The following is a 15,309-nucleotide window of genomic DNA, read 5'->3' on the forward strand; positions in this document are numbered from 1 at the left end:
AGGTAAGACCGACTTCAGCTCTAGTTTTGACACTGCCAGAGGGAATCTAAGGGTTTTTGGTGTATTGTGATGCATCAGAAGTTGTTCTTGGTGTGTTTACAATGCAGCATGGTGAGGTAGTATCTTATGTATCCAGACAACTTAAGGGTCACGAAAATAATTATCCGACTCATGACTTGGAGTTGGTAGCTGGGTTTTCGCACTAATGATATGGTGTCGCTACTTATATGGTGTTCACGTTGATATTTTAATGGACCACAAAAGCCTTCAGTATATTTTCAAGCAGAGAGAGCTAAATCTTAGGCAGATTAGATGGCACGAATTTCTTAAAGATTACAACGTGGATATTCTCTATCATCCGGGCAAGGCGAATGTTGTAGCCGATACCCTTAGTCGTCATTCTATGGGATGTTTAGTTCACGTTGAGGCAGCTAAGAGAACCATAGTGAAAGAAGTCCACCCTGAGCTAATCTTGGAGTTCGACTTTTGGACTCTAAAGATGGAGGAGTCGTTGTTCAAAACGGGGAAAAATCCTCCTTAGTAGTCAAAGTGAAGGAGAAACAGTTTAGTGATCCCTACTTCTTGCAGCTGAAAGAGGGGATAGCATAAGACGACGGCTTTTGAACAAGGAGGAGATAATGGTACCTTGAGGTACTGAGGCAGATTATGTGTTCTAGATATAGATGGTCTCAGAGAGAGAATCATGTCAGAATCCCACAATTCTAGGTACTTCATTCATCCAAGTTCCACAAAGATGTGTCACGACCTCAAGGAGATTTATTGGTGGAACAACATGAAAAAAAATGTAGCAGATTTTATGGCAAGTGTTTGAACTGGCAGCAGGTGAAAGCTGAGCACCAGAGGCCTGATGGGTTAGCACATAATATTTATAGTCCCCTGTGGAAATGGGAGATGATAAACATAGATTTCATAACAGGCCTACCTCGCTCATTTCGAAAGTATTATTCGATTTGGGTGATTGTAGACCGACTCACCAATTTAGCGCACTTTTTGCCAGTGAAAAAAACTAACGCAACAGAAGATGATGCCAAGTTATATATTCAGGAAAATGTCAGATTGTATGGGACCCCGGTGTCTATTACTTCAGACCGTGGTGCTCAGTTCACAACAAATTTTTGAAAATCCTTTCAGAAAGGATTGGGTACCAAGGTAAATCTCAGTATAGCTTTTCATCCTCAAACAGATGGCCAGGCAGAACGCACTATTCAGACACTTGAGGACATGTTAAGAGCATGTGTCCTAGGTTTTAAAAGTAATTGGGATGATCACTTGCCTCTCATTGAACTTGCTTATAAGAACAGTTATCATGCTAGTATCAAGATGGAACCATACGGTGCTCTGTATGGGCGGAGATGTAGGTCACGAATTGGATGGTTTGAAGTTGGCGAAGCAAAATTTCTAGGATTATACACTATCCAACAGGCTATGGAGAAACTCAAATTAATCTAGGAGCAACTGAAAATGACTCAGAGTCACCAAAAGTCCAATTCAGACGTGCGGTGTAGCGACTTGGAGCTTCAAATTGATGATTAGGTGTCTCTAAAAGTTTCTCCTATAAAGAAGTTATAAAATTTGGGAAGTTTCGCCTATGAAGGGGGTTATAAGAGTTGGAAATTTTCTCTTATGAAGGGAGTTATAAGATTTGGGAAGAAAGGAAAACTTACCCCCGATATATTGAGTCATACAGGATCCTACGAAGGATTGGACAAGTGGCTTATGAGCTATAATTACGACAAGAGTTGGCTGTCGTACACCTAGTATTTCATGTGTCGATGTTGAAGAAATTCATGGGGGACCTGTCTATTGTTTTCCCTACTGAGATAACTGGGGTTAAAGATAGCCTATCTAATGAAGAGATTCCAGTGGCTATTCTTGATGTCAAGTTTCCAAGTTGAGAACTAAGGAAGCTGCCTCAGTAAAGGTGATATGGAAAAATCAGAAGTTGAAGAGGCTACATGGGAAGCAAAAAAGGACATGAAAGTCCAAATATCCGCATCTATTTGAAAATCAATCAAGAAAACTTAGCCCTCGATATATTGGGTGATATAGGATCCTACGAAGGATTGGCAGGTGGCTTAAGAGCTAGAATTGCTACAAGAGTTTGCAGCCAAACACCCAGTGTTTCATGTGTCGATGGTGAAGAAATTCATAGGGGACCCGTCTCTTATTGTGCTTATAGAGATAACATGGGTTAAAGATAGCATGTCTTATGAAAAGATTCCAGTGGCTATTCTTGATCGTCAAGTTTTTAAGTTGAGAACTAAGGAAATTGCCTCAGTAAAGGTTCTATGGAGAAATCAGAAGGTTGAAGATGCTAAGTGGGAAGTCGAAGAATACATGAAGTCCAAATATCTGCATCTATTTGAAGAGCAAATAGAAAATGTTGAAGGTAACTAATTAATACACTCAGACCTCATAATATAGTCTTCATGTTCCCAATATTCAGTCAGTTCAGTAGTCATTCAGTCCAGTGTCTATTCAGTCAATACAATAGTCATTCGGTTTAATGTTTATTCAGTTCAGTAGTCATTCAGTTCAGTATCTATTCAGTTCAGCATTCATTCAGTTTAGTATTCACGTGTTCATATCAGTAAGTGCCCACATATTTCATTTAGTCGCGTTTATAATCCAGAGTTAGTCACATTTGTAGCCATGGCTATCATTCGATGACGAATCATCCCTAGAGGGAGATAATGTAACATCTCGTACCTTCAGGCTAAGGTTGACCCGTAAGATGGGGATATAATTTAATTAAGAGAGGAAGTGTAGGAAATGTGGTATAACCTATAAAAGGTATAAGAAGAGTCCTTGGGCAAAGTAAAGTCGGAAGCTACTTTACATAGCATGTTTTCAAGTGAGTTTGCACCAGGTCTCAATCAAAGTAATTATTCGGAAAACTCTATAAGGAATTTGAGAAAATTTGAAACATAAAGTTGTTGACATTTGACATACCTCTCTATCCATATATTGTCGAGCCCAAACAGACGTCCGTACAAAAAGTTATGTACGGTTTACTAAACAGTGTTTTGCCGACTAATGGTAGAATTTACAGGCCGTGAATACTGGCCGTAAGATCTTTTACGGACTGTAAATCTGGCCGTAAATTCTGCCAAAAAATCACACACGCTGTTACTAAGTTGCGGTATATTTTATGTGCCGTAAATCTGATTTACGGGCCGTAAAATGGGCCCAAAGTGGGCGTAAAACAGGCCCCACAACAACTTTCAAACTTCAATTTTTTGTTTTTTCACTTCATTCTTCACATCCTCAAGCCCTAAAACGGCTATTTCTCTCTTCTCCTCATCCTCATAAATCAAGGTAAGTCCCTTACATGTATTCCTAAGTGAATTTTAATGATTATACATGAATTCTAAGTGAAATCCTATATTACCAAACAAGGGTTTTCAAAAAAACCCTTCTCAAAGGTTCAAGCGAAGGTTTTTGGGCTTCTCCTCCAAAGATTGGATTTTTCTTCGATTATAGGAGCGATTAAGGTATGAAAGGATAACTCCCTACGTGTGGAATGTTAATGATTCTGTCACGACCTAAAAAACCGTGACTAGCACCCACACAAATCCCCTAGTAGGAGAGAACCATCTACTTAACCAACCATCCAAACAATTACCACATTACTTAGCCAATTTTAAAGCATTCAAGAATATAATAGATATAAAAATCTCCAAATGCCTAGTCATGCCATAATTAAATAAAATCTGCGGAAGTCTAACTATTATCACCCCAATATTTGAAAGTAATCGTACAAGGACTTTAAAACATAACTGTCTAAAGAATGAATAACTGTCTAAATATAACATAAATGTCTGAAATGAAATAGACACCTAAAATAGGAAAGATCTTCAGGCGGCCTGGCATGGATAAGAACTCACCCTCAAATCTGGCGGAAACTGGCCTCACACAAAATATGAGATCTGGTAGATGTCTCTGTATCACAATCTAAACTCAAAAGAATGCAGCAAGGTAGTATCAGTACAAACACTATGTACAGATATATATCCTAGGCAGACTAAGATTAGTATTATGCATACAATCACAAAATCAATAAGCTAGATAGATAGGCACAACAACACATAACCTCAAGAAACTATCAACAAAAATCATCCAACACCAAAATATCAGCCAACACAGGGATAAGGTAAATCCACACAAGTAGAAATCAATACGAGCTCATAATTAGGCCAAATCCTCACCCCTGTCAAATGTGCCCTTTTATATTTATAATAACTTTCTCATCACAATGTATTTTTGTTCCACAATCAATAAGGAATATGAACAATCAATAAATCAATATCAGAGAACACAAATCACCTTGTCACAAGTCATACTCAAGAATCAATTCATCAATAACATGAATAAAGGATTTCTCCAAGTCAACAAAAAGAGTATTTATGAACTCCTTCCTTATCATTTCATATCAGTTCATCACATAATTAATAAATCAATATCAAAATGTAGGCATTATCAACCACACTTTATGTCTGAAGCCCTAATCATGCTTCTCCTATCAATTTCGTAACATATACAATAAACTAATCAAAGTCTAACTCGAATAGACTGTAACCTACCTCAATGCTGAACTGGAATAAAGCAGTAACTCCGCAATAACTTTTCCCTTTCGCAAAGCTTCCGCACATTCAAAGTCTAGAAATACAGCGCTATATGAGTATTCGAATCATCTACTCAAACAATACAACAATTGGGGAAAAGAATCCAACTACATTCTACCCTTTTCAATTGGGTGAACTACCATTAAGTGTGAATTCATCATAAAATAAACACCAAACCATCATACTATTCCCATTCATGGTTTTTCTAATCAATCCGGCCCTTTTACAAGCAGTTTTTATGTCAAAGTTATCATATTTATGAAACCCTAGGTCTCATTCAACAAGTTCCACCATTAATAGACAGGTTTTCATCCTAGGAAGTGATAATCTATACTCCTAGATGACTAAACAGCAACAAAATCAACCACCCATTCAGTACTCAACCGTTTCTTAAGTTCTAGGGTTTTAGCCCATTCATTCACCATTAACGAACCTTTAACTAATCCTAGAATCAAACATGATGATGGAATTAACAAAGTCAAAGGTTGAGACTTACCTTTCAAGGGTACTCTAGCCCTAGCCTTAGAATTTTGCCATAGCAGTTCTATCACGACCCGTCTAGGGGGCCGCAACGAGCGCCCGGTGCTAGCTCACCGGGCACCCCTTGGCTTACACTTATACTTACATCTAGGTGAGCCACATAATTAAACATACATTTCTATTCATAATTCATGCTAGTCCCATCGGACGACAATGCTTTCATATCACGGTTGGCATCTATACCACGTCAATGTACATGAGCCGACATGGCTATCAAAATGATATACAAAATATAGGACGACAAGGCTAGACATCTCTAACCACATACACATGTCTACGAGCCTCTAAGAAGAGTATAACATATCACATAAGCGGGACAGGACCCCGCTATGCCCATAATTATGTACACAAAAGAATAAGTACCCAAAAGCTATGGCTCCGAATGAAATGGAGCTCTGCTAGGTAGTCTCTGAGAATACCGCTATGGATCAAGCCTGTCTCCCTGTGCACCTGCGGGCATGACGCATCGTCCACAACAAAAGGACGTCAGTACGAAGAATGTACTGAGTATGTAAAGCATGATCAATATCAATATAGAATCATAATAACAAACATGAGAAATAGCACAAGATGGGAGATAGTAATATCATCGTCATAGGCACTTACTTGCCGTGCATAGGATCTTTCCGTTCCGTATTTGTACTCGTATTCGTATACATACCTTTATTCACATTCATATCGTATCATATTCGTATTCATACTCGTAACCATATCATATACATAATCATATCATATACATAGCATTTATATAGCATACCCGACCATGCAGGATCGGTGTTTCATACATACTTTGCCAACCAAGGCTCAAGGTTACTCATACCTGGCCTTACCAAGGCTTCAGGGTTACATCTACCTGGCCCTACCAAGGCATCAGGGTTACATCTACCTGGCCCTAACAAGGCGTCAGGGTTATCCGTACCATCTGCAGAGGTGTGCGCGCATTACATAATCATATACATACTTATTTACATATCTTACCCAGCCTCAAAAGCTCGGGGTTCCATAGTAGTCATACATAGACACATATACGACGATCAAAAATCATAATTACACAATTTCTATATACTCGGCTAGCTATTACCGATTCACCAACGGGGGTAGACACCTCAAAAGGTTTGATCGACTCTGGTTTGACTCTAAATCGACCCGCAATATATGGAGTAACATATGAAAATGTGGAGCCCGGACCAATCAAAGCATACAGATCATGAGAGAATATCGACAATATACCTGTGACCACGTCAGGAGAAGACTCAAGATCTTGGCGTCCAGCTAAAGCATAAACACGGTGCTGAGGACCGCTAGAACTGGGAACTCTCCCTCTGCCTCTACCATGGCCGACTGGCGCATGTGAACCTGGCCCTATAGGGCGTACAGATGCTGAAGATCCGGCTACCGACCGTGAAGGTGTTACACCTTGGAAAATCCCCCGTATATGTACAGTGAATAGGCTAATAGAGGACATAGCATATGCGATGTTGTGACGAGTAAGAAAGAGTATTAGATGAACCTAAACGAGAACTCAAAAACATACGAGGCACGGAGAGAAAGTTGTTAAGGAGAGCAAAGCCATATATTGTGTATTGGATAAGAATTTCGAGCAACAAGTTTATGATGGCATAATGATGTCTTAGAGAAGATCAATAACGCCCCTAAGATTTATATTGTGATGTTAAACAAGTGCCAAGAAGGTTCCATAAGGATCGGAGATCAAACGAGACGACGAGAACGAAAACGAAATCACTGGGCATTATACGGCCCAACCTACGGACCGTATAAATTGTACCAGCCGCATGTTGGACCGTATAATTGGCCAAGAAGGCCACCAGATACTGGACCAAACATACGGCAACACATACGGTTCGAATAAATAGTATGGACCGTATGTTGGTCCGTATAAAGATGGTAGGCCAGCTTTTTAATTTAAGTATAAGGGCCTCTTTCATTTCATTTTCATTTCACTCTCACTCAACACTTCAAGAAACATCTAGAACCCTCTATACTCTTCAACTACAAGAGAAACCAAAGGAAAACCAAGATCAACAACACAAAATCCATGAATCAAAGTGTATGAAACTCAAGTGAAGGTCATCCAAATCAAGAAAACCCAAGGGAGGTGAAGTAGGGTTTTGGTGTTAGGGGAGAAACTCCACTCAAGACTTGTTCAACCATCATCCAAGGTAAGTTTCATGACCATATCATGTTGTTTAAGGTATTGGAAGGTTAAGATACCCGAATTGTAGAAAAGCATAGCAAATGGGTCATAAATGAGTGAATAATGCCATGGGTGAGTGGTAGTTGAACTGGATCATGAATGTTAATGTGTTGAGGTTTCGAATACGTTGTAAATGATGTTTAAACCATGGAATAAGTATTATATACGCGAAAGAGGGATAATGAGTTATAAGTATAAATGTGGAGAAATTGGAGGGAAAGGGTGAATTGTGATTAATGTATATGAATGACGATTGTTGATTGCGATAATGTGAATGTTGTTGTGAACACTTGAGAGTTGATATAGAAGGTGGGAAAATTAGTATAAACAAAGGAAACACTGCCCAAATTTCTTTAGAATTAGTAACGCGTTCTTATAGTCGATTAACTAACGTTAGTACGAATTCTCTCTTGAAGGTAGAGGCGTGATATCGAAGGAGAGCAAGTGAACGCTAGATTGAATAGATGATAAAGGTATGTAAGGTTTATCTTTTCTTTCAAAAGGCATGAATCCTTCAAGTCTTATATAATCCTTCTCAAAACGAAGCCTACGAGTCCTTCTATATATTGAACCACATATGAATATGATGGTAATGATATTGAGCTACAGTATAGTGATTCAAGAAGTTGTGGTATAATGTTATCTTTGTTAACACTCGCCTTATGCTCTATTTCCTTCAAGGCGAGGCACGATACTCATAAACGTTCATAATGTAATCGGGGGTTTACGACCTTACGTCACCCCGATATAGTGTGATTGCCCTTAAAGCCTAACGTATGCTCTTAATGCTAATGTATGATATGTCCATAAGATGATTCTATGTAATGAGATGGGTAAGAGTGATGTGTTATGATTGATTTTGTGATGATAAAATTCCACCGCGCCACGATGGCCGGGCATGTCACCGCTAAGGCGGGCAGCATGTGATTCCACCGTGCCTAGATGGCCAGGCATGTCACCGCTAAGGCGGGCTACGATGTTACACCAAGCCTAGAGGGCCGGGCATGATCACCACTAGTGGGCGGCATATGATGGTTACCCGGTCGTGAGTTAACGACGGGGACTATGATGAGATGATTTATGTCATGTGACGACATGTATACTATGATTATGTAAAATGTGATATGTGTAAGTAATGTGATTGCCTATGACACTTGTGCATGTTATATCTTTGTCTCATGACTCATGATCTTCCAATTATGGTTATCTCCTTCTTGCCTTACATGCTCAGTACAATGTTCGTACTGACGTCTGTTTTCTTTGGACGCTGTGTTCATGCCCACAGGTAGACAGGGAGGCGAGCTTGAGCCAGACCCATAGGAGCTGATATCCGATTGAAAGCTCTCTTTTGTTTCGGAGGTTCTTGATTATTCTTTTGTGTATATTTGTAAATATTGGGCTTGACAGGGTCCTGTCCCGTCCATGTGTTTGTACTCCAGTAGAGGCTCGTAGATACTCGATGCGGGTTATGTGGTGTCACAAGATTACTATGATGTATATGTATATAATCATTATTTTGATGGCCTAAAGGCTTAGGCATATAAAGTTATTATGTTTTGACATGGAAAGTGATTTTTCTTGTAACTTGAGAATAAAATTGGAAAAAAGGTATTAAATGAGCATGATAAGAAATAGAACGAGCGGTGCTCGGTGGTTAGCCCCGGGTACCCGTCGCGGCCCCTAGTTGGGTCGTGACAAAAGTTGTATCAGAGCAGTTTGGTCCTAGGAAGTGTCTACGAGCCGTGTCTTGTAGAGTCTTGTTTATGGTGTGTAGCGCGTCACATCAATAAACAAGAGGCTATAGGGCATTTAGGAAAAATGACCATCTTTCTTATTATGAGATCGTGCGATAGAGCCATGCATAAGATTTTATCCTCTCTAATAGTGTGTTATGATTTCAGAATGCCACCAAAGGGGAAAGCCACAGCCGCCCAGAAGGTCAAGACTACGACAAAGAGGCGGGTAGAAACAGAGCCTCCAATGAATATTGAAGAGGGTGAATCGCATAACGAGGCCTTGTCTAATACTTCCTCTACCCCGCCCAATGTGGGAGAACAAGGAGGAGCTCCAGCTCTAATTCCTCCCCCGACTGCTTCGGGTCAACATATGATCGAGGCCATCCAGTTTTTGACATAATTGGTTGTCGCACAAGCACAACGACAAAATGTAGGTTCAAGTGATCGGGCAGCAAGTACCAAAGCCCGTGATTTTATGAGTCTAATCCTCCGAAGTTCTTCGGGTCAAAGCCGGAGGAAGACCCACAAGGTTTCATTGATGAAATGTTGAGGACATTGAAGATTGTCTATGCCTCCGAGACCGAATCCGTGGAGTTGGCATCTTATAGGCTCCGGGATGTGGCGGTGTTATGGTACAACAATTGGGTATTATCAAGAGGAGAGAATGCCCCTCCTCCAGTTTGGCAAGAGTTCGTAGATGCTTTTATTCGTCACTATTTGCCACCTGAGGTCCGCCGAGCTAGAGCGGATCGATTTTTGAATTTGAGGTAAGGAAACATGAGTGCCCGGGAGTATAGCATGCAATTTAATTCTTTGGCTAGATATGCCCCGGCTATGGCGGTCGACATGGGAGATCGGGTTACATAGATTTGTGAGTGGTTTGGGGCCACATTTATTCAGAGATTGTTTGACGGCTTCCTTGCAAAACGGGATGGATATTTCCCGAATACAGGCCCATGCTCAGAATTTGGAGGGGCGACAACAACAACAAAGAGGTGACCGGGATATCGATAGAAGGCAAGGTAAGAGGGCCAGATCTATGGGGACAGGTAGCGACCATAGAGGGGGATCGAGGCAGACTTATTCCCGACATTCCGGACAGTAAGTAACTAGTGCGCCTCCCCGATTCGCAGATAGGAGATTTGATCGCTTTTTTCCTTCAGGACAGAGTCAGAGTTCGAGATCTTCGGGTTCTCAGTTTGGGGGTGATTACACTCAGAGGGGACCACCAGTTCCACGATGTAGCTGGTGCCGGAAGTTTCATTCAGGGCCGTGTCGTCAGGACACCGATGCTTGTTATGTTTGCGGACAAACTGGGCATTTGATGCGAGATTGTCCCTCGCGGTATGGCAGAGGTGGGGTTCAACCCACAGGGTCAGCAGCGGGTTCCTCATCAGCACGCCCAGCGGGGCAGACTCCCCAGATGATAGCAGGCCGAGGGAGAGGCCGAGGGGAAGCATCTACTTCAGGTTCCACTCAGCCTCGTGTATATGCTTTAGCCGGACGGCAGGATCTCGAGTCCTCTCCGGATGTGGTTACAGGTATATTGTCTATATTCTCCCATGATGTGTATGCGTTGATAGATCCGGGTTCTACATTCTCTTATATTACTCCATATGTTGCTGGTTGTATTGGGGTGAAACCTGTTACACCTCAGAAAATCTTCCGTTGGAACGCAAGTGAATGAGCTAGTGATGCATGCAAATCAATGTGGATGATTAAAATGAGAAGTCTAAGAAATATGAAAATTTACAGATTTGAAATCTGCCCAGTGGTCGTAAAGTGCAAAATACGGACCGTAAATTTGTATACGGTCCGTAAACTGGCAGTCGTAAATTACCATGCAAGACTTCAACTTTCTGCCCAGTCGAGAAATGGTAAAATACGACCAGGAGGACGGACCGTAAAGTGATTTACGGCCCGTAAACCATGGTCGTAAATCACCATGCATGCAGCCAAAGTTTCTGGTCCTGGAAATGGTTAAAGACGACCACGAGGGATGATCCGTAAAGTGGAATACGGACCGTAAACCTCCATGGACGACCACTGTTCACGCAGCTCAGATTTTTGTAAGTCATTAAATAAAGGGACCAACACTTGTTTTATTTCATTACCACATTACACAACTTCTCTCTAAAACCTCTCTCTACATTTATTATACAAGTTTTCAAGGATATTTAAGGATCAACAACATAAAACAAGGTGAATCAAGAGTAAGAACATCATCAAATATTATCTAGGTCAAGAAATCCAAATGGAGAAAAACTAGGGTTTTGCTCAAAGTGGAGTACCATTAACCAAAGCTTGTTCCTACAACTTCTAAGGTACGATTCATGATTTTTATATGATGTTTAAGATATTGGAGATTTGAAATGCATGGATTGTAGAAAATATGGTCAACTAGGTCATGAATGATGAATAGTGACGTTTTGAGGAATAGTTTGAGTTGAATCACGAATGTTGTTGTGTTGTGATATGAATGTCTTATTAATGGTATTAAGATCATGAACTAGCCACTCTAGACGAATGGACGAAGTTGGATGATATGACCATGAATGTGGGTGAATTAGAGGCAAATTAAGGAATCTAGATAATGTGGATAATGTGAATGACTAATGGCCATGTTTATGATATTAATGAAGGTATAGACGCTAGCATTGGAAGGAAGCGAGCAAGTGTAGAATAGTCCGACGAAAAGGTATGTAAGGCTAACTCTTCTTTCTTAAGGCATGGTTCCTTGGCCAAACTCTTAAATCCTCTATATGAGTATGTTGTATTCAAATGATTGACACTCCGAGCTCATAAGCTCACGATCCTCGATATGTGCTATGATTGTACTACGCACCCCATATGACGAATAAGCATAAGATATAAACGTAGCGAAAAAGATGATGATAGTGATGACGATGATAATAATAATGATGCTAAAGGTGCCTACGGGCTATTATACTTACATGTGCCTATGAAGGGCTATAATGACACCCCGAGCGTATAATGCCGGGTAGGATATATGTATATGAATATGTATAAAGTATGTATACGATTACGAAACATGCGCACACCTCTGCAGATGGTGCGGATAACCCTGAAGCCTTGGTAGGGCCAGGTATGAGTAACCTTGAGGCTTGGTTGGCCAAGTATGTATGTAACACCGATCCTATGAGGTCGGGTATGCTATGTAAATGCTATGTATATGAAATGACTATGTATATAATATGAATATGAATGTGATAAGACTATGTATAAGAATACGAATAAGGACATGTATACGAATATGAGCATAAGTATGGTACGAGTACTATTATGGAATACGGATGATGACGTAGGTGTACAAATACATATGAAAAATGGAAAGTCCTACGAAAGGCAGGTAAGTGCTATGACGATGATATTATTGTCTCCCCCTCCTATGCTATTTCATATGTTGTTCATGATGCTTATTTATTGATGTTGCTCATGCTTTACATACTCAGTACATTCTTCGTACTGACGTCCTTTTGTTTGCGGACGCTGCGTCATGCCCGCAGGTGCACAGGGAGACAGACTTGATCCATAGCTGCCTATTCGAAGATTACATAGAGAGCTCCATTTCCTTCGGAGCCATATTTTTTGGGTACTCATTCTTTTGTGTATATAATTATGGGCATAGCGGGGTCCTGTCCCGCTAACATGATATGTTATACTCTTAGAGGCTCATAGACATGTGTGTGTGTGGGTAGATGTGTTTGGCCTTGTCGGCCTATGTTTTGTATATCATTTTGTCGGCCACGTTGGCCCATGTACATTGATGTGTCATAGATGCCTATGATGATATAAATGTGTTGTTGTCTAAATGGGACTAGTTGACGAATGAATGGAAGTGCATGGATAATTATGTGGCTCACCTTATGCGAGTAAGCTATGAGGGTGCCCGGGTGGGCTAGCACCGGGTGCTCGTCGCGGCCCCGAGTCGGGTCGTGACAAAAGTCCTATTAGATCAGTTCAGTCCTAGGGTGTGTCTACGAGCCGTGTTTAGTAGAGTCTTGGTTATGGGTGTGTTGCGCGCCACACTTATAAACAAGAAGCTGCGGACATTTTAGGAATAAATGACCTTCTTTCTTCATAAGAGTCATGCGATAGAGCTATGATGTAGGAAATTCTTGCTCCTAAGTCGTGTGTTGTGTATTTCAGAGATGCCTAAAAAGGGAAAGACTACGGCAGCCCAAAAGGGCAAGACGGTGGCACAGAAGCGGGCTAAGAAAGCACCGCCACCGGTAGTAGAGGAAAGTGAGTCCCAGGGTGTGGCTCAATCTCAGTCCTCCCAGACAGTGCCCGTCTCTGAGGAGCGTGAAGGAGCCTCAGCCCCAGCTCCAGCACCTCCAGCTCCTCCACCGAATGCTTCGGGCCAAGAGGTAAAAGAGGCCATTACTTTGTTGACTCAATTGGTTGCGGCCCAGGCTCAGAGGCACAGTTCAGGGTACGGCGATAGGGCTGTTAGTGCAAGATCCCGTGATTTCATTACTTTGAACCCTCCAAAATTCTTTGGGTCAAAACCGGAGGAGGATCCCCAGGATTTTCTTGATGGTATGCTAAGGACGCTCCAGTTGATACATGCTTCGGACACCGAGTTAGTGGAGTTAGCGTCATATAGATTGAGGGATGTCTCGAATCAGTGGTATACGGTATGGATGGCTTCACGGGGAGCAAATGCACCTCCCCCGGTATGGCAAGAGTTTGTTGATGCTTTTATCCGTCATTATATGCCCCAGAAGTTCGGCGAGCTAGGGCCGATAAATTTTTAAATTTGAGGCAAGGCCGTGTGAGTGCCCTAGAGTATAGCCTCCGTTTTAACTCCTTAGCCAGGTATGCTTCGGCCATGGTAGCAGATATGGGCGATAGGGTACATCGGTTCGTAAAGGGCCTAGGGCCACATTTGATGGACAAATGCTTGACTGCGTCCCTTCAGGACGGTATAGATATTACACGCATTCAGGCACATGCTCAGAACTTAGAGGAAAGCCTACAGCAGCGGAGAAGTGAACGTGAACAGGATAGGGGACATAGCAAGAGGGCCAGATCTTCGGGCCCAATAAGTGATTCCAGAGGCGGACACAGGCAACAGTTCCCTGGACATTCGGGCTATTCTATGACCAGTGCACCTCCACGGTTTTCAGGCCAGAGCATTGATAGATCTACTCATCCCGAGCCGAGTCAGAGTTATTCGGGGTCCAGTTTAGAGGTGATTCAAGCCAGTCAAGGCCACCTATACCACGATGTTCCCAGTGTGGGAAGTCGCATTGGGGTCAATGCCGATTGGGTTCAGATGTTTGCTATTCATGTGGTCGACCAGGCCATATTATGCGTGTTTGCCCCTAAGTACATGGTAGAGGTAGGACCCAACCATCAGGGTCGGTAGCTGGATCTTCGGCATCTGTACGCCCTACGGGGCCAGGTTCACATGTGCCAGTCGGCCATGGTAGAGGTAGAGGCAGAGCTCCCAGTACTAGCGGCCCTCAGCACCGTATTTATGCCTTTGCTGGACGCCAAGATCTAGAGTCTTCTCCTGACGTGGTCATAGTTATATTATCGGTATTCTCTCATGATGTATATGCTTTGATTGATCTGGGCTCCACGTTATCATATGTTACTCCTTATATTGCGGGTCAATTTATAGTCGAGCCGGAGTCGATCAAACCTTTTAAGGTGTCCACACCCGTGGGTGAATCGGTAATAGCTAGCCGAGTATATAGGGATTGTATAGTCACGATTTGTGACCGTCGTACAATGATTGATTTGCATGAGCTAGAAATGGTAGATTTTGATGTTATTATGGGCATGGATTGCTTGGCTTCTTGTTAGGCCTAGTTCATCTCTGTGGGGAGTGCCCGTATTGTTCGTCCGAAAGAAAGATGGCTCCCTGAGAATGTGCATTGATTATAGGCAATTGAATAAAGTAACGATTAATAATAAATATCCTCTCCCAAGGATTGTTGACTTGTTTGATCAATTGCAACGCGCCAAATGGTTTTCAAAGATTGATTTGAGGTCCGGGTATCATCAAGTGAGAGTTAGGGAGAAAGATATCCCTAAGACAGCCTTCAGAACGAGATATGGTCATTTTGAATTCCGGGTGATGTCATTTGGGCTAACTAATGCGCCAGCGGTATTTATGGGTTTGATGAATAATGTGTTC

Source organism: Lycium barbarum, chromosome 4 (assembly GCF_019175385.1).
Source record: "Lycium barbarum isolate Lr01 chromosome 4, ASM1917538v2, whole genome shotgun sequence".
In the NCBI taxonomy this organism is placed as follows: Eukaryota; Viridiplantae; Streptophyta; class Magnoliopsida; order Solanales; family Solanaceae; genus Lycium; species Lycium barbarum.